Here is a 26,675-nt window from a genome sequence, read left to right as displayed (position 1 = left end):
GTTGTTATTGATGTTGTTGTTGGATAGGACAGAAAGAAATAGAGGAGGTGAAGACAGAAAGGGGGAGAGAAAGATAGACACCTGCAGACCTGCTTCACCACTTGTGAAGCGACTCCCCTGCAGGTGGGGAGCCGGGGGCTCGAAACAGGATCCTTACACTGGTCCCTCTGCTTTGCGCCATGTGCGCTTAATCCACTGTGCTACCACCTGACCCCCAATAATATATATATATATATATTTTATTTTATTTATTCTGTTTTTGTTGCCCTTATTTCATTGTTGTAGTTATTGTTGTTGTTATAGATGTTGTTGTTGGATAGGACAGAGAGAAATGGAGAAAGGAGGGGGAGAGAAAGATAGACACCTTCAGACCTGCTTCACCGATTGTGAAACGACTCCCCTGCAGCTGGGGAGCGGGTGCGGGGGGGGGGGGGTTCGAATCGGGGTCCTTATTCTGGTTCTTGCGCTTTGCGCCACCTGCGCTTAACCCACTGCGCTACCGCCCGACTCCCAATAAAATATATTTTTTTAAAAGCTCACTTTGGGAAAAGATATTGCTACTTAATTTCTGGAATGTATCAATTGTGAAAACATGAAGTGAGTTTTTCTTTCCCTGCTTGATTGTAAGTGCCACTGCCCAACTTCCAATAAATAATAAAATTTAAAAGACCTGGTGGGGGCTATTTATCGTGTGTGTGTGTGTGTGTGTGTTGTATGTGTGTATTGTATGTGTGTATACACTAGAGCAGTGCCAAATTTTCATTTATGATGGTGCCAGGATCTGAACATGCAATCTTTTAAGTCTCAGGCGTGAAAGTCTTTTGCATAAGCTCTGTCCTATCTCCTAGGCCCTATTGTCTGTATTTACCTATTTAAATATATTTACCTATTTATATATATTTAATTGTCTCTTAACAAGAGAAACTGAACCAGAGTGTCATTCTGGATGGGATATAAGATGCTGGGAATTGAACGCAAGACTTCAGGTCCAATGATGTGTGCACCACTTCACCCCTGAGCTACCCTATTGTCTATATTTAAAGTGTCGTAGCCAATCAATAAAACCAGTCATCAATAAAGATAAACTAATAAGAAAGCAGTTTATTGTAGTCAACGCCGTATATATTCTTTAATACAGGTTCAGGTGATGGCTGCAGTTATTTTAAAAGGGGGCATAGTTCCATTTCAGGCAAAACTAGCACTCCTTGTTCCACACCTGATTCTAAATATAGAATTGGTGGCATCATTACCTATAATGTTGAAAATGCTTGAAATTGAATCTGTTGAACTAATTTCTCTCAGCTTCTATAGTGGCATTAACAATAGAGGAAAATTGGGATGTGAGTCTTCTGATGTCTAAAACTGATAAGGGAAAAGTGAAATGGCTAGACAGCAGTCTGCTGACATATTCAGAATTTTACCCAGCTGACAGCTTAGTTGGGATTTTGTGTATTGTTTTTATTTTTCCCAGTATATATCTATGCATTGCCAATTTAGAATAAAGCTACATGAAATTCTTAGGTTTTTTTTTACATTTTTTTATATTTATTTATTCCCTTTTGTTGCCCTTGTTTCTTATTGTTGTTGTTCTTGATGTCATCATTGTTGGATAGGACAGAGAAATGGAGAGGGGGGAGAGAAAGACAGACACCTGCAGACCTGCTTCACCACCTGTGAAATGACTCCCCTACTGGTGGGGAGTGGGAGGCTCGAACCGAGATCCTTATGCAGTCCTTGTGCTTTGTACCACGTGCACTTAACTCGCTGCGGTACTGCCCGACTCCCAAAATTCTTAGTTTTTTTTTTTTTTAAAGAATTTGTTTGTTTGTTTGTTTATTCATGAGAGAGGAGGAGAGAAAGAACCAGACATCACTCTGGTACATGTGCTGCCAGGGAACGAACTCAGGACCTCATGGTTCAGAATTCAGTGCTCTATCTACTACGTCACCTCCCGGACCACAGAAATTCTTCTTATTTATTTAAAAAATTATTATTTATTTTCCTTTTTGTTGCCCTTGTTTTTGTTGTAGTTATTGTTGTTTATGTCGTCGTTGTTGGATAGGACAGAGAGAAATGCAGAGAGGGGGAGAGAAAGACACCTGCAGACCTGCTTCCCCACCTGTGAAGCGACTCCCCTGCAGGTGGGGAGCCGGGGGCTCCAACCAGGATCTTTACGCCGGTCCTTGCACTTTGCGCCACTTGCGCTTAACCCACTGCGCTACCGCCCGACTCCCAATTCTTATTTTTATACAGGGTGAAATTGAGTCTTTTTTCCTGGAACTTTGAGTTCTTCCATAACCCACTACCTCTATGTATCAAGGGTAAGTATAAAATATGTAAGGACCATGGTCCGGGAGGTGGCCCACTGAACTCTCAAGCATGAGGTCCTGAGTTCAAGCCCCAGCAGCATGTGTACCAGAGTGATGTCTGGCTCTTTCTTTCCTCCTTCTATCTTTCTCATTAATAAATAAAATCTTATATAAAAGCTTACTCTTAATGTCTTAAAATAAATAAATAAGTAAAATAAGATGTGCAAGGAATAGGGTTTAGCCCCCACTCCCCACCTGCAGGGGAAAAGCTTTGTGAGCATGGTGAAACAATGTTGCTGGTGTCTCTCTGTTTCTTTCTTTTCTCTTTTCCTTCCTTCCTTCCTTCCTTCCTTTCTTTCACCAGAGCACTGCTCAGCTCTAGCTTATGGTGGTGCAGGGGATTGAACCTGGGACTTTGGAGCCTCAGGCATGAGCGTCTCTTTGCATTATGCTATCTAAGCCCACCCTCTATTTCTTTTTTCTTTCCTTTCTCTCTCTCTTTTTTTTTTTTTTTTTAAAGAATTGATTTATTCATGAGAAAGATAGGAGGAAAGAAGCAGACATCACTCTGGTACATGTGCTGCCTCGGATGGAACTCAGGACCTCATGGTTGAGAATCTAGTGCTTTATTCCCTGCGCTACCTCCCAGACCCCTTCCTTCCTTCCTTCCATCTTACCAGAGCACTGCTCACACACCTGATTCTAAATATAGAATTGGTGGCATCATTACCTATAATGTTGAAAATGCTTGAAATTGAATCTGTTGAACTAATTTCTCTCAGCTTCTATAGTGGCATTAACAATAGAGGAAAATTGGGATGTGAGTCTTCTGATGTCTAAAACTGATAAGGGAAAAGTGAAATGGCTAGACAGCAGTCTGCTGACATATTCAGAATTTTGTTGGATTATGTTGGTGGTGGTGGTGGGGATTGAACTTTTGGAGCCTCAGGCATGAGAGTCTGTTTGCATAACCAGTATGCTATCTACCCCTGCCTACCCCCACCCTCTGTTTCTCTCCCTGTCTACCTTCTGGCCTTATGTTTTCAGTAATTAAACAAATATAATAAAATACAATTTTTTAAAAAAGGGTATGTATAAGACTTAGGATTCTTCTTCTGGAAATAATTCACTTGCTTTTGCATACCCAGGTACTATTCACTTTACTTTTTATTTGGTAGCAGGAAAGGGAGGTATCTCGCCTGCTTCAACAGCAAATTTGTTTTCTTTTAAAAGTATTATTTTTTGCTTTAGAGATTTATTCATGCATTAACATGAGAGAGGGAGAGAAGAGAGGACCAGAGCATTACACATAATACTGGGGTTCAAACTCAGAGTCTCATGCTTTGAAATCCAACTCTACCCATAGTACCACCTCCAGGTTGGCCTATTTTATTTTTATTTTTTTCCTTTTGCTGCCCTTGTTGTTTTATTATTATTGTTGTCCTTGTTGGATAGGACAGAGGGAAATTGAGAGAGGAGGGGAAGACAGGAGGAGAGAAAGATAGACACCTGCAGACCTGCTTCACCGCCTGTGAAGCCCCCCCCCCCCCAGGTGGGGAGTTAGGGGCTTGAACTGGGATCCTGATGCTGTTCCGTGCGCTTTCTGCCATGCGCATTTAACCTGCTGCGCCACCGCCCAGCTCCCCCTATTTAATTTATTTTTTCTTTTTAAAAATTATCTTTGGGAGTCAGGCGGTAGTGAAGTGGGTTAAGTGCAGGTGGTGCAGAGCGCAAGGACTGGCGTAGGGTCCCGGTTCGAGCCCCCGGCTCCCCACGTGCAGGGGAGTCGCTTCACAGGCGGTGAAGCAGGTCTGCAGGTGTCTATCTTTCTCTCCCCCTCTCTGTCTTCCCCTCCTCTCTCCATTTCTCTCTGTCCTATCCAACAATGACGACATCAGTGACAACAACAATAATAACTACAACAATAAAACAAGGGCAACAAAAGGGAATAAATAAATATTAAAATAAGGAATTAAAAAATTAAAAATTATCTTTATTTATTTGATAGAGAGAATAAAGAGAGAGAATAAGAGCACCACTCTGGCATATGTGACGCAGGGGATAGAACTCAGGGTCTCATATTTGTTGCTTATCAAAAAGACATTTTGGAGGGCCGGACAGTAGCACACCAGGTTAAGTGCACATAGCACAAAGCACAAGGATGCGTGCAAAGATCCCAGTTTGATCCCCCGACTCCCCGCCTGCTTGAGTATCTCTTCACAAGCAGTGAAGCAGGCCTGCAGGTGGCTATTATCTCTCCCCCTCCTCTCAATTTCTTTCTGACCTGTCAAATAAAATGGAAAAATGGCCTTCAGGAACAGTTGATTCCTGCTTCTAGCACCTAGCCCTAGTGATAACACTGGAGGAGAGAGAGAGAGAGAGAGAGAGAGAGAGAAAAGATACCATAGCATTGCTCCCATCATTCATGAAGTTTCCCCTTTGGGAAACTGGGTTGCCTAATTTGTCTATTTCTTAATGATCTGAAAGAGTTCTTTTTTCTCTTTTTTCTGTACCCATCAAGTCTCATAAGTGTTGTAGATATTCTTGAGTAATATGAGTAAGAAATGGCACAGGACATGGCTCATCCAGTAGAGCACACACTGTAACATGCTGAGGTTACTCTCCTGCCCACCACAAGGGGGCACCACACACGGGTGAAGCAGTGCTGCTGTGTCTCTCCTCTTGGTCTCTCTCCATTCCTGTCTGGAAAAAAAAAGTTTTCTAGGAACAATGGAATAGTGCAGGTAGAAAGCCCCAGTGGAACCCTGATTGGGGTGTGGGGGGGGGAGTGTGAGGAAGCAGGCTCTTGTATCAACTGCTTATCCAAGATGGTAATTTCAGTGTTTTGCCTTCGTTATTTGAGCAGTGGCAAAACTTCGTCTTTCTCCTTCTGAAGATACAAAGAAAAACTCCTTCTGTATAAAGTAAAGTGTTGGCTTTGTGTTGCTTATAATATACTTCTTCTGTCTGGCAAAGCCTTCTTTTTGTTTTGTGTCTTTTGACAGATTATACGATTGTAGGGAAACATCGGCCAAGGCTTTTACAGGAACTGTGCCATTTTATTTACAGGAGAAGCCATTGGCTTTGGCAGTAGAAGAGAATTGGCTCTTGTGTTTAAAGATGCCAAGTCATACTTGATTCACAAGTTTGCCGTCTCATTTTGTGTATGTGTGTACAGCTTTACCAGGGTGTTGGCTTTTACTTTTTCCACCATGTGCTACTCCATCAGAACCAGAAATTAACGACTTGTCCCCCTCCATTTTTTTTTTGCCTCCAGGGTTATTGCTGGGGCTCTGTGCCTGCACCTCGAATCTACTGCTCCTGGAGGCTATTTTTTTCCTCTTGCTGCCCTTGTTGTTTTATCGTTGTTGTAGTTATTATATCATTGTTATTGATGTTATTGTTGGGTAAGACAGAGAAATGGAGAAAGGTGGGGTAGACATAGAGGGGGAGAGAAAGATAGATAGCTGCAGACCTGCTTCACTGTCTGTGAAGTGACCCCTCTGCAGCTGGGGAGCTAGGGGCTTGAGCCAGGATCCTTTCGCTGGTCCTTGCACTTTGTGCCATGCTAGCTTAATCTGCCTTGCTACTGCCCGGGATTCCCCCATTTTTAAAGATTTGTTTACTAATGAGAGAGAGCAAGAACCACTCTATCATGTAAGATGCCAGAGACTAAAAGTTTGATGCTTTATCCAATGTGCCACCTCACAGGCTCCAACTTGCCCAGTTTCTTCAACTCCCCACCTCCACCACAATTCAGAAGTCCCAGATCATAGCAAAAGATGGAATAGTCCTCTCTCCCTTCCTTGCGTCTCTCTCTCATCATCAGGACTTTACTGCTCCAGGCTGACTTTCTAGGAATTAGAGAGGCATACAGAGTGGGTTGATCTCTCATCATCAGGACTTTACTGCTCCAGGCTGACTTTCTAGGAATTAGAGAGGCATACAGAGTGGGTTGAGCGCACATGTTACAATGCAGAAGAGCTCGAGTTTGAGCCCCTGGTCTCCACCTGCAGGGGGAATGCTTTGCAAGTGGTAGAAAGCAATGCTGCCGGCGCCTCTTTCTCTCTCTCTCTTTGTCATTTCCTTCCCTCTCGGTTCTTGCTCTCTATTCAATAAATAAAGATAATTAAAAAAATAAAAGAGGCAGCTGGGGAGACAGCATAATGGTTATGGAAAGGACTCTAATGCCTGAGGCTCTAAGCTCCCAGGTTCAATCCCTAGCACCACCATAAATCAGAGTTGAGCAGTGCTCTGGTCTCTGTCTCATAAAATATTAGAGCAGGAGTGACTGGGTGGTAGCACACCTGGTGGAGCGCACATGTTACAATGTGCAGGGACTTGAGTTTGAGCCCCAGTCCCCACCTGCAGGGGGAAAGCTTTGCAAGTTGTGAAGCATTACTGCAGGTGTCTCCCCCCATCTCTCAATCTCTGACTGCCTCTATCCAATAAATACATAAAGATAATAATAAAAAATTAAAAAGGGAGAGGCAAACAGGGAAAGAAGACATAACACTGAAGCTTTTTCCAATTCTTCGGAGTTTGGTGGGGGATGCTCAGCACACTAAGTGACCTATTTTACCACCCAATACAACAGTCATTGTAAAAATAAAATTAAAACGTAGTATTTCTGTTACCATCATGGTGAATTTTTTGTTAATTTTACCCAATTATTGTAGGATAGCATTGTTTCAAATGGTAAAGCCTCTACAGGTCTTACATTTCCTTTTTTCTGATGACCAACGTCACTGAGACAGTAGATGGTATTTTGAGCTTTGATTCTATTGGCTAAAGTCTTAGTCTTCCCTTTGTATGTTTCAGTTATTTAAGTGATTTACTAACCATGATACCTTTTTTTTCCCCCTTAGAGCACTGCTCAGCTCTGGCATATATGGTGGTTGGTGCCTAGTGCATGGGATTGAACCTGACACCTCAGGCATGAGAGTCTGTTTGTATAACCATTATGCTGTCTCCCCTGCCCAACATGATGCCTCTTTATAGAGGCTTTTCAAAGGCATTAGTGAAAGCTAATTGTTATTGTGTTATATTTCATAACTTGGGAAATTCAATTTGTATAACATTTAGACACTTGGTGGGAAAAAGGCTTGATCTGGGAGGACAGCCTAATAGTTATACAAAAAGACTTTCATGCCTGAAGTACCAAGGGCCCCAGGTTTAATCCCCAGCACTACTGTAAGCCAGAACTGAGCAATGCTCTGATGCTGGTGATGATGATGTTATAAAAATAAAGGTTTATTCATTTTAATGAAAGTTGAGGGGAGGGGAGAGAGACCAAAGCTCTGCTCAACTTTAGGTTATATGTCACCTGGGATTAAATTTGGAATCATGGGGGCCGGGCGTTAGCACACCAGGTTAAGCACACATGTGTGAAGCACAAGGGCTTGTATAAGGATCCCCCCAAAGGATTCTGGTTTGAGCCCCTGGCTCCCCACCTGCAAGGAGATCGGTTTGCAAGTGGTAAAGCAGGTCTGCAGGTGTCTACCTTTCTCTCCCCCTCTCTGTCTTACCCTTCCTCAATTTTTATCTGCCCTATCCAAAACAACAATAGCAGAAATAACAATAGCAGTAACAACAGTGAAAAAAAGATGACCTCCAGGAGTCGGGCAGTAGGTAGCACAGCGAGTTAAGCTCACGTGGCGCAAAGCGCAAGGACTGGTGTGAGGATCCCAGTTCAAGCCCCGGGCTCCCCACCTGCAGGGGAGTCGCTTCAGTAGTGGTGAAGCAGGTCTGCAGGTGCCTATCTTTCTCTCCCCCTCTCTACATTTCTCTCTGTCCTATCCAACAATGACATCAATAGCAACAACAGTAATAACCATAACAATAAAACAAGGGCAACAAAAGGGAATAAATAAAAAATAAATATTTAACAAAAGATGACTGCCAAGAACAGTGGGTTCATAGTACAGGTACCCAGCCCAGCAGTAACCCCGGAGGCAAAAAAAAAAGAGCCATGGAGCCTCAGGCATGAATCTGTTACATTACAGGCTTTACTGTCTCCTGGTCCCTATGAAACTTTTTACTAGTTTCCCCTTGACAACAGTCTTTTCAGTGGGGTATAGTATAATTTATCCTGATTTTAAATTAAGCTGTTATTTTTAAACTATCATACTAGTAATCTTTTTTTTTTTTTGCCTCCAGGGTTATTGCTGGGGCTCAGTGCCTGCACCATGAATCCACTGCTCCTGGAAGCCGTTTTTTCCCCTTTTGTTTTTTTGTTGCCCTTATTGTTGTTGCCTTGTTGTGGTTATTATTGTTGTCATTGATGTCTCGTTGTTGGATAGGACAGAGAGAAATGGAGTGAGAAGGGGAAGACAAGAGAGGGGGAGAGAAAGACAGACACCTGCAGGCCTTCTTCACCGCCTGTGAAGCGACTCCCCTGCAGGTGGGGAGCCAGGGGCTCGAGCCGGGATCCTTACGCCAGTCCTTGCACTTTGTGCCACGTGCGCTTAACTTGCTGCGCTACCGCCCAACCACCACTAGTAATCTTTTTTTTAAGTATTTTATTTTATTTTTGAGAGAGATGTAGAGAGAAAGACACAGAGAAATACCAGAGCACTGCACAGCTCTGGCATATGGTGGTGTGGGGGAATTGAACCTGGGACTTTGGAACCTCAGGCATAACCATTATGCTATCTACCCCTGAACATCTTTTTTTCTTTTTAATTTTATTAATGAGAAAAATAAGAGTGAAAGAGAACACCAGACATCACACTGATACATGTTTTGCTGGAGATTGAACTCGGGACCTCATGCCTGGGAGTCCAGTGTTTTTTTGTATTGTTTTGTTTTTTGTTGTTGTAGTTATTGTTGTTATTGATGTCATTGTTGGATAGGACAGAGAGAAATGGAGAGGGGGGAGGGAAAGATAGACCTGCTTCACCTCTTGTGAAGCAACTCCCCTGCAGGGGGGGAGCTGGGGACTCAAACCAGGATCTTTATGCTGGTCCTTGCACTTTGTGCCACCTGCGCTTAACCCTCTGCGCTACTGCCTGACTCCCTGGAGTCCAATGTTTTATCCACTATACTACCTCCTGGACTCCCAAACTATTAATCTTTTTTTAAAATTTTTTATTTATAAAAAGGACACACTAACAAAAATGATAGGATAAGAGGGATACAACTCCACACAATTCCTACCATCAGAACACACTGGTATTCTTAACTCCAGTTGTTTCTCTTGTCAGACATTCAAATTCAAAAATGACATTTCTGCAGGAGTCAGGTGGTAGCACAGCAGGTTAAGCATGATGCATAGCACAGGGACCAGCATAAGGATCTGGGTTCAAGCCCCTAGCTCCCCACCTGCAGGGGAGTCGCTTCACAGGCGGTGAAGCAGGTCTGCAGGTGTCTCTCTTTCTCTTCCCCTATCTGTCTTCCCCTCCTCTCTCGATATCTCTCTGTCCTATCCAACAACAATGACATCAGTAATAACAACAGCAATAACTATAACAATAAAACAAGGGCAACAAAAAAGGGAATAAATAAATGTTTTTTTAAAAATGATATTTTGTGGTCCGGGAGGTGGCGCATTGATGAGGCTTTGGACTCTTGGGCATGAGGTCCTGAATCGATCCCCGGCAGCACATGTGCCAGAGTAATGTCTGGTTCTTTCTCTCTCCTCCTGTCTTTCTATTAATAAATAAATAAAATCTTTAAAAAATGACATTTCAGGAGTCGGGTGGTAGCGCAGTGGGTTAAGCACAGGTGGCACAAAGCCCAAGGGCCAGTGAAAGGATCCCAGTTTGAGCCCCTGGCTCCCCACCTGCAGGGGAGTCTCTTCACAGGTGGTGAAGCAGGTCTGCAGGTGTCTATCTTTCTCTCCCCCACTCTGCCTTCCCCTCCTCTCTCCATTTCTCTCTGTCCTATCCAACAATGACGACATCAATAAAGACAATAATTACATCAATAAAAAATGACATTTTGTTGATTTAAAACCTAGCCAGCTGGATAGATAAGCTTAAAGATACTTTCTTTTTTTAACATTTATTTATTCCCTATTATCCTTATTGTTTTATTGTTGTAGTTATTATTGTTGTTCTTGACGTCATAGATGTAGGATAGGACAGAGAGAAATGGAGAGAGGAGGGGGAGACAGGGGAGAGAAAGATAGACACCTGCAGACCTGCTTCACCGCTTGTGAAATGACTCCCCTGCAGGTGGGGAGCCGGGGGCTCGAACCAGGATCTTTACACTGGTCCTTGAATTTTGTACCACATGCACTTAACCTGCTGTGCTACATACTGCTCCACTTCCCACTTTTTAAAGATTTATTATTATTATTATTTTTTAATTTCTTTATTGGGGAATTAATGTTTTACATTCAACAGTAAATACAAGTTTGTACATGCATAACATTTCCCAGTTTTCCATAGATTTATTAATTAATTTTTTATTAGTTTGAATAGAGACGGAAGTTGAGAGGAGAGAGAAAGACAGAGGCACTGCAGCACTGTTTCAATACTCCTGAAGCTTTCCCCCTGCAGATGGAGACTATGGACTTGAGCCTGGGCCCTAAATCACTATGTGTGTTCTCAACCAGTTGCACCACTGCCCAACTCCATTAATAAATAAATATTATTCCCAGTTTGGTTAAGCTGGTTTGTCTAATGTGAATTTTTATATAGATAGAGATTTTCTCTTTCTGCCAGAAATGATTCTCCTGTCCTATTCTAAACCTACAGTCTTACAAAGACTTTGTGTATATTTTTTTATCTTTAATAAACTGAGTGTCTCCCATCAATGGACTATGCATTTTAAAGACAGATACTGTAGCTTACTCATCTTTTTCTCTCTCAGGGCTAATAGATTACCTACTATATTAGAGTGCAGTAAATGTGATGTGAATGAAGTTCCCAAGTGTATGTGAATGAATTTTACACTTCCCTCTAGTGTCTGAGTGAGAAAGTGCAGCTACTTTTAAAATGTTGCAGAATATCAAGCTTCATTGAAAGTTTGACACTGCTTCCTCTTCTCTCTCTCTCTCTCTCTCTCTTTTTTTTTTTTTTGCCTCCAGGGTTATCACTGGCGCTGGGTGCCTGCACTAGGAATCCACTGCTCCTTGAAGCAGTTTTCCCCATTTTTTTGCTATTGTTGGATAGTTCAGAGAAATGGAGAGAGGATGGGAAGATAGAGATGGGGAGAGGATAGACACCTGCAGACCTGCTTCACTGCTTTTGAAGCAGACCCCTCCCTGCAGGTGGAGAGACAGGGGCTCGAACCAGGATCCTTATGCCAGACCTTGCATTTCTGTGCCGTGTGTACTAAATCTGCTGCGCTACCACCTAGCCCCCACCTCTTCTACCTTCTCCTCTCCCTCCTTGAAACTCATACTGCCCCCCCCCCCCCCCCCACTGTTCTCTTTAAGGCTAGTGTTCTGTTCTCATGGCTGTTTGAATGCTATAAAATTTAAGGTAGTAGGCTGTTATGGGGAAAATGTCCTTTTTCCCTCCTCTTCTCCAGGACTTTGCACCTACACAATTTCACTGGTCCTAGCAGACATTTATTTATTTATTTTTCCAGGTAGAGGGTGAGAGAGGTGGAAGGAAAGACTGCCAGGTGATCTGGGAGGTGGTAAGGTGGATAAAGCATTGGAATGTGGAACATGAGGTCTGTCCCTGGCAGCATATCATTCCCTCTCCCCTCCCCTGCCCTCCCCTTCCCCTCCACCCCTCTCCCTCCCTCCTCTCCCCTCCCTCGCCCCTCCCTACTCCTCAAAATAATATGTGTGTGTGTGTGTGTGTGTGTGTGTGTGTGTGTATGTATTTTGGATAGGACAGAGAGAAATGGAGAGAGATGGGAAGACAGAGGGGAGAGAAAGATAGACACCTGCAAACCTGTTTCACTACCTGTGAAGCGACTCCCCTGCAGGTAGGGAGCCAGGGGCTTGAACTGGGAATATTTTTTAAATATTTAAAATATATATTAAAAAAATAATTTTTTTTAAAAAGAAAGACACTATAGAAATTCTTCACCACTTGTAAAACTTACTCTTGTAAGTGCAATACACCAATTCCATTTCAGGTTCTACTTTTTTTTTTTCCTTCTTCTGATCTTGTTTTTCAACTTCTGCCTGAGTGTGAGATCATCCCATATTCATCCTTCTGTTTCTGAATTATTTCACTTAACATGAATTTTTCAAGGTCCATCCAAGATCGGCTGAAAACAGTGAAGTCACCATTTTTTAGAGCTGAGTAGTATTCCATTGTGTATATAGACCACAACTTGCTCAGCCACTCATCTGTTGTTGGACACCTGGGTTGCTTCCAAGTTTTGGCTATTACAAATTGTGCTGCCAAGAACATATGTGTACACAGATCTTTTTGGATGGGTGTGTTGGGTTCCTTAGGATATATCCCCAGGAAAGGAATTGCAGGATCATAGGGTAGGTCCATTTCTAGCCTTCTGAGAGTTCTCCAGACTGTTCTCCACAGAGGTTGGACCAATTGACATTCCCACCAGCAGTGCAGGAGGGTTCCTTTTACCCCACACTCTCTCCAGCATTTGCTGCTGTTACCTTTTCTGATGTATAACATTCTCACAGGAGTGAAGTGGTATCTCATTGTTGTCTTTATTTGCATTTCTCTGACAATCAGAGACTTGGAGCATTTTTTCATGTGTTTCTTGGCCTTCTGGATCTCTTCTGTGGTGAATATTCTGTCCATGTCCTCCCCCCATTTTTGGATGGGGTTATTTGTTGTCTTGTTGTTGAGTTTGGCAAGCTCTTTATATATGTTGGTTATTAAACTCTTATCTGATGTATGGCATGTAAAGATCTTCTCCCATTCTGTGAGGGGTCTGTTGGTTTGGGTAGTGGTTTCTTTTGCTGTGAAGAAGCTTTTTAATTTGATGTAGTCCCATAGGTTTATACTTGCCTTAGTCTTCTTTGTAATTGGATTAGTTTCATTGAAGATGTCTTTAAAATGTATGCGGAAAAGAGTTCTGCCAATATTTTTCTCTAAGTATCTGATAGTTTCTGGTCTAACATCCAAGTCCTTGATCCACTTGGAATTTACTTTTGTATTTGGTGAAATACAGTGGTTCAGTTTCATTCTTCTGCATGTTTCAACCCATTGTTTCCAACACCATTTGTTGAAGAGACTCTGCTTTCCCCATTTAATAGTCTGGGCTCCTTTGTCAAAGATTAGATGTCCATAGTTGTGTGGGGGGAGGAAATGTCCTTTTAACAGTGTTCAAGCAGCTGGAGAATTAGTGATGTTAGTAGAGTACCAGACTTGCTTCCCTGTGGTTCCTGGTTCAGACCTGGTACTGCACGTACCAGAGTGTTTCTCCAGCTTTTTTATGAACTTCTATTTCATGTGAAACAGATCAATTTTTTTAAAAAAGAAAAAAATTTTTTGCCTCCATGGTTATTGCTGAGGCTTGGTGCCTGCACTACGAATCCACTGCTCTTGGGGTCCATTTTTTCCCGTTTTCTTGCCCTTGTTTTTCATTGTTGCTGTTATTGCTGTTATTGTTGGATAGGACAGAGAGAAATGGAGAGAGGAGGGGAAGACAGAGAGGGAGAGAGAAAGATAGACACCTGCAGACCTACTTCACAGCTTGTGAATCGACCCCCTGCAGGTGGGGAGCCAGGGGCTCAGACTGGGAGTCAGGGACTCAGACCGGGATCCTTCTGCTGGTCCTTACGCTTTGTGCCATGTGCGTTCAACCTGCTGTGCTACCACCCGGCCCCCCTAATTTTTTTTTTAATTTATTACTGGATAGAGATGGAAATTGAGAATAGAAGGGGAGATAGACACCTGGCAGCCCCACTTCACCACTTGTGAATTCCCCCTCCCCCCAGTTGGTGGGGACCACTGGTTCTGAATTATTGCGCTGTCAAAAGAGCTATGGTGCATTTTTGTATAGAAAATGTGATTGCTTTTCTACAACCCAAAAGAATTTTGGTCTGAATTATCCTGTGGGGCTGGGTGGTGGGCACTCGATTAAGTGCACATATCACCATGCATAAGAAACTGGGTTCATGTCCCTGGTTCCCACCTGTAAGGGGAAGCTTCACAAGTGGTGAAGCAGAACTGCAGGTCTCTCTCTGTCCCTTTCTCCCTAACTCTCTTCCCCCTTCTCAGTTTTTCTTTGTCCTATCAAATGAAATAAAGTTTAATGGAAAAAGAACATTTGTGATAATAATGGTTGAGATGTCATTAGTTTTTGATGTCTCTGGAAAACTAATAGGTGCATGAGTGATCTTAGAAGGACTTTTTTAGCTTTCACTTAATCCTTAAAGAGAAAAAATAAATACCTGTATCCAGAAGGCTGTTGTGTGATAGAAAATATTGACACAGAATTTTCCTTTCTATAACAGGAGTGCACAGTAGTTTCTTGAAGTGTTGCTTAGTTACTTTAATATGGAAGTAGCCAGAGAATTGCTAAATGATATGGAAGAGAGGTTTTGTTTGTTTGTTTTTGTTTTTTAACCTCCAGCATTATTGCTGGGGCTCATGCCTGCACTATGAATCCACTGCTCCTGGAGGCCACTTTTCCCTTTTTGTTGTCCTTGATGTTTATTGTTGTTGCTATTATTGTTGTTGTTGTTGGATAAGACAGAGATCTCGAGAGGATGGGAAGACAGAGAGGGGGAGAACAAGATAGACATCTGCAGATCTGCTCCACTGCTTGTGAAGCGAGCCCTCCCCCCACAGGTGGGGAGCCAGGGGCTCAAACCCGGGGTCCTTGCACTTTGCACCATGTGTACTTTACCCGCTACTACTGCCTCCCCCCACCGAACAGTTATAACTGCTTTTGTGTGCTTGAGAATATTCTTTTTTAATTTTTTTTTCCTCCAGGGTCTAATCCAATGCTTTTGGAGGCTATTTTCCCCATTTTGTTGCCATTGTTGTTATTGTTGTCCCAGGCTCAACCCCCAGTACCATCATAAACAAGATCTGAACAGGGCTTTAAGTAAAAAATAGAAGACATCAACAAAATAATTTATTTTTATCATATCATCATCGTCTCTGGAGCTTTACTATTCTGGGCTAACTTTTTCAAATAGAGACAGAGAGGCACAGAAAGGAAGGGAAAGAAACCACATACTCAGTGCAGCAGGACCTGGGAACACGGCCAAGCTGAGCACTATCCAAGTGAATTATTTTATTTTTTAAATGTTTTATTATCTTTATCTATTTATTGGATAGAGACAGCCAGAAATCAGGGGGGAAGGGGTGATAGGGAAAGAGGCAGAGAGACACCTGCAGCACTGCTTCATCACTTGTGAAGCTTACCCCCTGCAGGTTGGGGTGGGGGGGGGTTCGAACCTTGGTCCTTGTGCACTCTAACATGTGCACTCAACCAGGTGCCCCAGCACCCAGCCCCACCAAGTAAGTTAATTTATGAACACAAAACACTTTACACTTAAGTACCCCTCCTCCATTTATTTTGATTGACACCTACACTCAGATGCAGGATCTAATAAGCACGGTCTCCGGAATTCGCTGTGCCTAAGAAAATATCCTATATTTTTCAGAATTGTTCATCCCAGCAATAGGGTTGGCATCAGTAATTGAAGTGTTAGTGCAACCTGCCACTTACGCTTGTGATCAGGTAGTTTCTGAGAGCTCTTTCCTAAAATTAGGCTGAACAGGACTTAGATGTTTGTTTCCTAATTGTACTGAAATCTGCAATGGTAATGGCTTGGCTTAGCTGAGCAGGGTTGGAGCCAACTTGTGTATTTCTTTACAGGTGATTTTTTTTTCTCCCTTCTTCCCCACATTAACTTCTAGAAACATACTTTTTCAATAATCACCACCATTATCACTACCACCAACCACCAACCACCACCCTTTGATATCTGCGTCACGGGAAGCAGGAGTTTAGACAGACTGGATTGATATATACAGATGATCTAATTGCAAACTTAAAATCCTATGCGCTGTTTGGAGAAAGTGTAGTTAATTACTGTGAGAAAAGAAGACAGGTAGAGACCTGGGGAGCATCTTTTTACTGTTGCATGTCTCCTGTGGTCGAGACTGGAAGTCTGAGCCACTCTGGGGCATCGTTCCTGAATGGAGGTGGAATAAAGGGCACTGCGTTCTACCTGGCCCAGTCTGGGGATGCTTGGCTCTTGGCTTCGGGGTGGGGGCAGGAGAGCTTGGGGGCAGCTCTAACAAAGAGGAGCCGCACCGGGGCCGCACCGGCGGCTGACCTCCCAGTGGGCCTCCCCAGTTGGCTGTTTGGTGAGTCGGTCTGCTGGCTCCCTGGCTCACCATTGGCTGTGCAGACGGGAGGGGGTGCGCGGAGGGCTGGGATGGAATGGAGGGGGCGGGGCTGGCTTCCGGCTGCGAAGGGAGCTAGCAGCGGCTGTCTGGGGGAGGGGGTGTCGGCGCACCGAAGAGTGCTGCGCTCCCAGAGCCTGGCACCCGGAGCAGCCGCCTCCCCCTCCCCCCGGACTGGAGAAGACCCTTCTCGTCCTGCTCCGGGGCCTGGGCCAGGAGGACTGAGCTGCCTCTGGCGGGAGGGGCGGAGCCGGAGCGAACCTCACCTCCCTTCTAGGGCTTCAAGGTGTGTGCGTGCATTTTCTAATGCGACCCCGACTTCAGCCGACTTAACCTTGTGAAGAAAAAGGGGAAATGGAATGGGAAGTAGGACTTATACATCCCTTCAGTTTATTTTGATTTTTCTAATTCTCCAGCTCATCAGCTCATCCCTGCAGCAGGGTAAGGAGATTGAGGACTCACCTTTCTTACTGATATGTCAGTGTCGGTAGATCTTGTTGTAAAAAGAAGAAAAAAGGAGCCGTGTCTTGTGTGGCATCTGATGCAGTAAACCGTAATAAATAAATAAACAAATAAGGGGTGTATGTGAGCAGGCTAGGAGTGTTTTTTTTAAACCGGACTGTGTCCGTGTCTGGAAGGCTCTCCCCCATTTTCTTACTTGAGACTGCCTTAATCAGTCAAAAGCAATCTGAAAAGGAAGGAGGTGCTAGTGGAGAGAAGGAGCAGCCCCTATCAAATGATGATTAAAGGAAATGCTGATAGTGAATGACCGGTAAGATCTTTTTCCCAGTACATTGTCGCTGCCTTTGTATATAGTACTTAGTTCTGTTGCAGAAACCTAGCAAGAGCAAGCAAACTTACCTTGCTGCTACTGAAACTTGAGTCTTCACAGTTTCTCCATCAGTACATTTCTTTTTCTTTCTTTCTTTCTTTCTTTCTTTTTTTTTTTTAAGGTTTTATTTATGAGAAAGATAGGAAGAGAGAGAAAGAATCAGACATCACTCTGGCACATGTGCTGCCGGAGATCGAACTCGGGACCTCATGCATGAGAGTCCAAAGCTTTACCACTGCGCCAACTCCCAGACCACAGGCATATATATATATATATTTGGATTTTAAAATTATTTGTTTTATTTATTTTTACTTTTTTATTATTTATTTTTCCTTTTGTTGCCCTTGTGTTTTTTTATTGTTGTTGTAGTTATTATTGTTGTTATTGATGTCGTTGTTGGATAGGACAGAGAGAAATGGAGAGAGGAGGGGAAGACAGGGTAGAGAGACACCTGCAGGTGGGGAATGGGGGACTCGAGCTGGGATCCTTATGCCGGTCCTTGAGCTTTTCATGATGTGCACTTAACCCGCTGCACCACCACCTGGCCCCCTTAATTGTTGTTTTTTTTAATTTCTTTATTGGGGAATTAATGTTTTACATTCAACAGTAAATACAATAGTTTGTACATGCATAACATTCCCCAGTTTCCCATATAACAATACAACCCCCAAGGTATATTTCTTATATCCCAAGTACTCAAAGGACTATAGTCTCTGGCACTAAAAATAATAATAATAATAAATGGTGAATTTGGGTAGTTTGTATCCATTTTTTAAATTGTTTCAAATTTCTATATTTTTACAGATTCACATCACCAAAGTTAATGTATACTGAAGTCTGTAGCATTACAAATTAAAATACATTTTGGGGTTGGATGATGGCACACCTGGTTGAGTGCATGTTACAATGTGTAAGGACCTGGGTTCAAACCCCCCCATCCCCTATCTGCAGGGATAGCTTTGGGAGTGGTGAAGCAGGGCTGCAGGTGTCTCTCTTTCTCTCTACCCCCCCATTCCTCTCAATTTCTGGCTGCTTCTATCCAATAAATAAAGATAATAATTTTTTTAAAAAGGAAAAAAATTAAATATATTTTGTCTTTTGAGGCTCTTTGCTTCTGTACCTTATGGATCCTTTCTTTCTGAAAGACACAGCTCATTCCAGCCAAGATCTGAATCACTTTATAGATTTTTGAGAGGAAAGATAATCAGTTGAAGATAGAAAACCCAAAATTTGTTAGAAACCAAGGGTGTGCCTTTCTGTGTTGAGTAGCAGTGTTAATGGTAAACTTGCTTAACAGAATTTTCTGTCAAAGGTGTTTTAACCAAATGTATCTAGATCTTGATTAGCAAAGAGAATATCTGAAGGAATAACTATCAAATTTCCTGCAGCACTTTAATGCTAATTGACATAATGCATTCTAATGTTCAGGACAATGGGTATGCTATCTATTACTGTCTCATAGTTTTGGCTGGATTAGCAGATTTTTTTCCTTGCATTGAGTTATTGGGTTATTTGTTTATTTTACAGCCAGTATTATCACTGGGCCTCTGCATTGGAATAATCCCTCCATTTCTGGCAGGCCCCCGTTTCTTTTCCTTCTTCAGGTAGAGGATGACAGAGAAGAGAAGAGAAACGAGACACCAGTCGCCCTACTTAATCGCTTCCCATATAAGTGCTCCCTTGTGGTGTCTGATGGGCTTGAACCTAGGGTCTAGCACATGGCAGAGTACATTCTGCCAGATGAGCTATCTCCTGGACCCAACTGATTGCTTTTTGTTGTTATTGTTCCTTGTTTTGTTTTTTTACCAAGATTACTGCTCAGCTCTGATTTATGATGGTGCCAGGGATTAAACCTGGGAATTTGGAGTTTTGTTATTTTATTTATTTACTTATTTATTTTATCAGAGCACTGCTCAGCTCTGGTTTATGGTTGTGCGGGGGATTGAACCTGGGACTTTGGAGCCTGAGGCAGAAAAAGGAGTCTCTTTGCATGACCATTAAGCTATTTTTTTTTTAATTATTTATTCCCTTTTGTTGCCCTTATTGTTTTATTGTTGTAGTTATTATTGTTCTTAATGATGTCCTTGTTGTTGGGTAGGACAGAGAGAAATGGAGAGAGGGGGAGAGAAAGACAGACATCTGCAGACCTGTTTCACCACTTGTGAAGGGACTCCCCTGCAGGTGGGAAACCGGGGGCTCCAACCAAGATCTTTACTGTAGGCCTTTTGGGTCCTTTGGCTTTGCACCATGTGCCTGCTGTGCTACTGCCAAATTCCCTCATTATGCTATTTTTGAAGTTGTATATATATATTATTTATTTTCCCTTTTGTTACCCTTGTTTTTTTATTGTTGTTGTAATTATTATTGTTGTTCTTAGTGATGTCCTCATTGTTAGATAGGACAGAGTGAAATAGAGAGAGGGGGAGAGAAAGATAGACACCCACAGACCTGCTTCACAGCATGTGAAGCGACTTCCCTGCAGGTGGGGAACTGGGGGCTCGAACCGGGATCCTCACAGATCCTTACACCGGCCCTTGTACTTCGAGCCACGTGTGCTTAACCCGCTGCACTACCGCCCAACTCCCTATTTTAAAAAAAGTTTTAGATGTAAAGTCTTTTTTTAAATGTACTTTTTATTTATTAATAATGGTGGAGAGAGACTGACCAGAGCACTGCTCAGCCCTGGCTTATGGGGGTGCTGAGGACTGAACCTGGGACCCGAGAGCCTCATGCATGGAAGTCTTTTGCATAATCATTATGCTGTCTCCCTAGCAGGAATTATAGGATTTTTAATCATAAGAAGCAGCTTGAGGGTGAAAGCACGTATTGTAAAGAATAGAGATGATGAGATAGTCATCTCGGTTGTGCAGATTTACTAGCGATCAGGAAACTTACCTTTTCTTCTTTCTCTCTCGAATTCTCAAGTAACAGTATAGAATTGTGCCAAAACGTTGATTTACAGTAAAGTTTTTTTCTGATCCATTTGTCCCTTAAGGCTCCATTAATCATGTTTAAATTCAAAAACAAAGATCGTTTCTATAATATTGTCTTACCTAACTTGTTAGAATGAACTATTAGGAAAATCACTAAATAGAAGGTTTTTTTTATTTTTATTTTCCCTTTTGTTGCCCTTGTTTTTATTGTTGTAGTTATTATTGTTGTCCTCACTGTTAGGACAGAGAGAAATGGAGAGAGGAAGGGAAGGCAGAGAGAGAGAGAAAGACGCCTGCAAACCTTCTTTTCACTGCTTGTGAAGCAACTCCCCTGCAGGTGGGGAGCCGGGGCCTCGAACCGGAATCCTTTTGCGCCACGTGCAGTTAACCCCCTGCGCTACCACCCGACTCCAACTAAATAGAAGTTTTGATTATTAACTGGTATATAAAAACATGTGCATACACTTTGATATCTGAAACATAGCTAGTTGAGGAATAGACAAACATTGGGAAAGCATATTAAAGTACTTACTACTTTCCTGTCCTTCCCCCAAACACATTGCTCTTCTATTTAATGTTCTAGCTTTTCTTTTTTATCTGCCTATGGGTGGAGAATAAATACTGCTCTATAAGTTATTTTACATTTTACTCACTTTTCATAATTTTTTTCTGGACAGATTTGTGTAATCAATATTTTGCATGGTGCAGTGATTTCCCAAAAGAATTTTCCCCAGGAGATGAAAGGCTATGTTTAGAACTAATCCTAAGTGTACACTGATCTCCAAATGTCATTTAATGGCAATGAAAATCTTCAGATTTGGTCCTGTTCAAGGACATACTTAGATGAAGTTTCCCATAATTTGTTAGGTTGAGGGGACATGGTGCTGCTGAAGTTGAAGTGACTGATTTAATTTTCTTAGGCAATCTGTTTTCATCCTGTTTGTTTCTGTGAGTCACAGCTTTAAAATGTGTTAGAAGGCCCTGTGTTCTCTCTAAAGGGAGATACAGTTAAATTCAATCCCCATTTGCATTACAAGTATAAAGCCATCCCCTTGAGAAGGTGAACTAAAAGATTGGGCTCTTGGCATTGTTTAGTTCTAATAATAATCAGTACGAGTCTTGTTGTTTTCTCTCTCTCCCACCCCCTCGGCATAAGTGATTTAAGATTTGGAATTGGGAAGAGATTGCTCAAGGTGAGAATATTAGAAGGAAAAGAGAGAAGGAAGGAAGGAAGGAAGGAAGGAAGGAAGGAAGGAAGGAAGGAAGGAAAGAAGGAACGAAGGAAGGAAGGAACGAACGAACCTGGGACACTGCAGTTCTCTACGTAAGAGGTTTTTTTTATTTAGAGACAATGAATGTATTCATATGGAGATGTGACTTGTGGTAATTTTTAGCTATTCAGTTTGTCAGTCAGGTATCTGAGACTACATTTTATGTTTAAGCAAGTATAAAAGCAAGTAAACCCCCTTACTCCCTCGGGGGTTTACTCTTAGAAGCTGTTTTGAGGAAGTTGTTTGCTGAGTCTGAATCCAGAGGATAGAGAACTTTGTGGAGTCTGTTATCTGTTTACAGCTCTTATAAGGAGTGGAATTGATTTCTGGTGAGTTACTGAACTCTTCCTAATGAATGGTTGCTAAGCAAAATGCATCTCAATCAGCTTAATCCTCAGTCGTTTACAGGTCTGCTCTTGGGGCCTAGCAGGGCTGCTTTCATAATGATACTATCCTGTGAGAATCCCTGTTGGATGTGCATGTTACTGCTACTCAGTGACCTAAAGTCTGCACTGTTGCATGGTTCTCATTTCATCTGGAGTAATTTAGCTTTTGGTAACCTGGGTCAGCATTGTGTTCTTTCCTGGATCAAGTGGATAAGGTTCTCCAGTATTAAAATAGCCCTGTTTGCTTATTTTTGATTTTGTAACCAGTAAAAGGCAGTAAACTAACACATTCATTTTGGAAACAGGCCAGTGATAACACTGCCCTTGGGTCTGGATGGATGGAAAAATAGGACAGAGTAAACAATTGAGGGCATAAATAATGAATCTTCCAACTGAGCCCTGGGAGAGTGAAGGAGATTATCCTCAGAGCTGTTCAATCCGGCAGTGAAAGGGAAAGAGCCCACTGAATTAATTACCCTGACTAGTTGATGCTGCACTTAGGGGGTTGTTGGGAGCATTCAAAACAGATTTGCCTTTTAGATATAAACTTTAAACACATGTTTTTATTGTTATTTGCTTTGTTGTTGGTTTATTATTGTTGTTGTTTTGTTGTTGTTCTTTTCTCTACCCTCCCTCCTTCTTGGGGGAGGGAAGAAAGGAGAAATACCTGCAGCACTTTTATGCTTGTGAATTTTTCCCCCTTGCAGGTAGGGACTGGAACTGGAACCTAGGTCCTCTAATTTTTTCCTCCAGGGCGATTGCTGGGGTTCGGTGACAGCACTACGAATATACTCCTCCTGGAGGATATTTTTCCCATTTTGTTGCCCTTGTAGTTGTTATTGTTCTTATAGCTGTTGTTGTTGGATAGGACAGAGAGAAATTGAGAGAGGAAAGGAAGACAGAGGGGGAGAGGCGGTAGCACAGTGGGTTAACTGCAGGTGGCACAAAGCGCAAGGACCAGAGTAAGGATCCAGGTTCGAGCCCCCGGCTCTCCTCTCCTATCTTTGTCTTCCCCATCTCTCTCCATTTCTCTCAGTCCTATCCAACAGTGGCATCAATAATAACCACAACAATGGTAAAAAAACAACAACAAAAAAAAAAAAACAGGGTAACAAAAGGGAAAAAATGGCCTCCAGGAGCAGTGGATTTGTGGTGCAGGCACTGAGCCCTGGCAATAACCCTGGAGGCAAAAAAAAAAAAAAAGATTTGAAGGAGTTGGACGGGTAGAGCAGTGGGTTAAGCACACGTGGCTCAAAGTGCAAGGACCGGCATAAGGATCCTGGTTCGAGCCCCCGGCTCCCCATTTGCAGGGGAGTCGCTTCACAGACGGTGAAGCAGGTCTGCAGGCATCTTGTCTTTCTCTCCCCCTCTGTCTTCCCCTCCTCTCTCCATTTCTCTCTGTCCTATCCAACAATGGCGACATCAATAATAACTACAACAACAGCAACAACAACAAGAAATAGATTTGAAATGAGAGTGGACAGAGAAGTAACTTGGCAGCAGGACTTAATGTGTGTGAAACCAGGTTTGTTCCCCAGCATCACATATGACGGCAATGCTCTGACTGCCTCCCACCCCATGAAATAAACACATCTTTTTAATCTTTCGGGTATAAAAAAAACTTTCTTTAGTTGTAGTTTAAATGATTTCCAAAAAGAAAATGAGTAAAATACTAAAAATAAAAAGAGCTTAGACTTTATTGCAGATAAATCTTTTGGCCAGGAACTAACAGATAAATCATATGTAGTCGCATAGTGTGACACATCAGAATCATCTCCAGCTTTAACTACTTGCTTTTTTTTTTTTTTTTTTTTGCCTCCAGGGTTATCACTGGGGCTCAGTGCCTGCACTATGAATCCACTGCTCCTGGGAGCCAAGTTTTCCGTTTTCTGTATAGGATAGAGAGAAATTGAGAGAGATATGGAAGGAGAGAGACACCTGTAGACCTGCTTAACCACTTAATAGTGACCTCACCCCCTGCAGATGGAGAGCTTGGGGCTTGAACCGGTATCCTTGTACCTCATGCTGTGGTACTGGAACTTGGACCGGATATTTGGTAGGACATATGCTATACAAGGAAACTGTTGGCTTGTTGGAAAATTCATGGCATGTTTATTCACTTTACTAGAGCTACTCAGCTCTGCTTTATTGTGGTGCAGGGGATTAAACCTGGCACTTCGGAGCCTCAGGTTTGAGAGTCTCTGCATAACCATTATGCTGTCTACTCCTACCCGATAAAATTTCTTTACTCTCTATTTTTACTTATTTAAATATATCTCTTTTTCTCCTTAAATTTTTATTTACTCCCTTTTGTTGTTCTTGTTTTTATTGTTGTAGTTATTGATGTCGTTGTTGTTGGATAGGACAGAGAGAAAGGAGAGAGGAGGGGCAGAGGGGAGAGAAAGACACCTGCAGACCTGCTTCACCAACTGTGATGCGACTCCCCTGCAGGTGGGGAGCTGGGGTCTTGAACCAGGATCCTTACGCCAGTCCTTGGGCTTTAACCCGCTGCGCTACCGTCAGACTCCCAATAAATAAAATAATTTAAAAAATGAGCAGAAGTAGCACACTTTGTACTTTCTTTTCTTTTACCTAACGAAGTACCAGTCTCCTATTCCCTTTGATGATCGCTAGTGATGAGAAAACTACAATTTTCCTGTTCTGTAAAACAGTAACTTCTTAAGAATCCACAATACCACAAATAGGTGTCTTATTTACTCCCTTGAACCATAGACATACTTGCAAAGCAGAGACTACTACTAAATTTCAAGGGAAAGTGCACGGTTTTATCTAGAATTGAAGGTAAATGAGCCCTAATAGATTCTTTTTAAAATATTTATTCTCTTTTGCTGCCCTTGTTTTTTTATTGTAGTTATTATTGTTATTGATGTCATTGTTGTTGGATAGGACAGAGAGAAATCGAGAGAGGAGGGGAAGACAGAGATGGGGAGAGAAAGACACCAGTAGACTTGCTTCACTACTTGTGAAGCAACTCCTCTGCTAACGAAATAGAAGCAGAAAGGCTAGAGCACTGCTCATTTCTGGTTTTTGGTGTGCTGGGTGTTGAACTTGGGACCTCAGAACCTCAAGCACAAAAGTCTATACACACACACACACACACACACACACACGTCTTTTGCAGAACCATTATGCTGTCTCCCCAGCCCGACTTAATCTTTTCTATTAAAGCATATCAACAATACCATTTACCTAAGAATAATCTTACCCAGACTTTTATTATGATACATTATTAGTATCATTATAGTATATAGTACACATGTGTATGCCATAACATGGTATATATTGGTATAATTATTGATAATAAATTATTAAGTACCTCCCACCCTTGCATAAGGTCTTCTCACTATTAAATACTAGTGACACTAGTACTAGGTAAATCAGGTCATACATAATGTCTTACTTTGGGTGTCAAAGGGAAGTCTAACAATTCTCAGCAACCCTCATCCTTACTATGCTTGTTTATTGTTCAGATTCATTCAGAGGGAGACATTGGTTAAAGGTTTTTCTTCTGGCCCAACATGCTGGGTTTTAGCTGAAAGTGCTCAAAAATGATTTGCGTTTGGGAAGCCATAAAAACCATTTCTTGTTTGTCCACAAATTATCATGAGCACTTCCATTTATGGATTCAGGGAGGAGTGGGCTTTTCACCAGTTGCAGTCTACCTCTGATTAAGGCCGTAGTTCAATTATGTCCAATTAACTTTTATTACAGATAGTGGTGATAATTGCTTGCAAGTCAGTTTTCCAGCTGCAGTTATCCTAAGGCTAAACTATGGACTTGATGGATTTTAATAGCCAGAATGACATATTTTACTCCTTCCCTTCACTGCATTTTTTCCCTTTTTTCCAGACCACTTTCAGACAGAAGGTCAAAACATTGTAAAAATCCATTTCACAATTAATACATATTGTCCTGCTTTTTGAAGAGCTATGTAGGATCATATTTTAACAGAATCTATTAGGAGCAGTCTTAATGGCTTTATATAGTCTGAGATCATACCCTTGCATTCACCGCTGCTTATCATAAGTGAATAGATGGAGATAGAGCTAAATGTCGTTCACTGCAATATGCGCTCATTGTAAGATTATAGAAATTGGTCTCCTGCTTGTGCTTCCCCTTTTTTCAATGCCAGTACCTCATACATGTGTGCTTTCACCATTCCTGGGTCAACTTTTTATTTCAGACAGAGAGAGGGAGAGACACCATAGCACCAGAGCTTTGCCTCATTGTCATTACACTCCATGTGGCATCAAGTCACGTATGCATGCGAAGGCAAATGCCTTATCAGGTGAACTATCTTCTCCCTCCTCCTCGCATATTTATTTATTTATTTTTGTTTGTTACTGCTGAGCTCTCTCACCTTCATCCTTTCCTAGAACTCAGCTCTCAGACTCTCAGCCCCTCTCTGCTTCTCACACACACCCCTGGGGGTGAGGTCTGGTGCCTGGAGCTCACTCTCCAGAACCCACTTTCTTCTCCTTCTCCTTCTCCTTCTTCTTCTTTTTTTTTTTTTTAACTTTGTTTTATTTATTTATTGGATAGAGACAGAAAAAAATCAAGAGGGAAGGTGTGATAGAGAGGGAGAGAGAGGTTGGGAGTAGATAGCATAACAGTTATGCAAAGAGACTCTCATGCCTGAGGCTCCGAAGTCCTAGGTTCAGTCCCCTGCAT

General features: G+C 42.2%; 1 protein-coding gene across 3 annotated transcripts in view; it reads left to right on the top strand.

Moving 5' to 3' along the window:
- Nucleotides 1–26,675, top strand: part of FAM222B (family with sequence similarity 222 member B) — a 68,230-nt gene that overhangs the window by 16,024 nt on the left and 25,531 nt on the right. Inside the window, exon 1 of one of the 3 annotated variants that reach the window (XM_060204057.1) lies at nucleotides 16,630–16,847. The exons of the other annotated variants lie outside the window; for them this stretch is intronic. The gene's annotated coding sequence lies outside the window, so the exon portion shown is untranslated. Of the gene's footprint in view, nucleotides 1–16,629; nucleotides 16,848–26,675 lie in introns of those variants that run through there. 3 annotated transcript variants of the gene reach the window in all.

This window comes from Erinaceus europaeus, chromosome 12, assembly GCF_950295315.1.
Source record: "Erinaceus europaeus chromosome 12, mEriEur2.1, whole genome shotgun sequence".
NCBI lineage: Eukaryota > Metazoa > Chordata > Mammalia > Eulipotyphla > Erinaceidae > Erinaceus > Erinaceus europaeus.
Note: the sequence above shows the minus strand (reverse complement) of the source record. Positions and strands in the feature narration are given on the sequence as shown.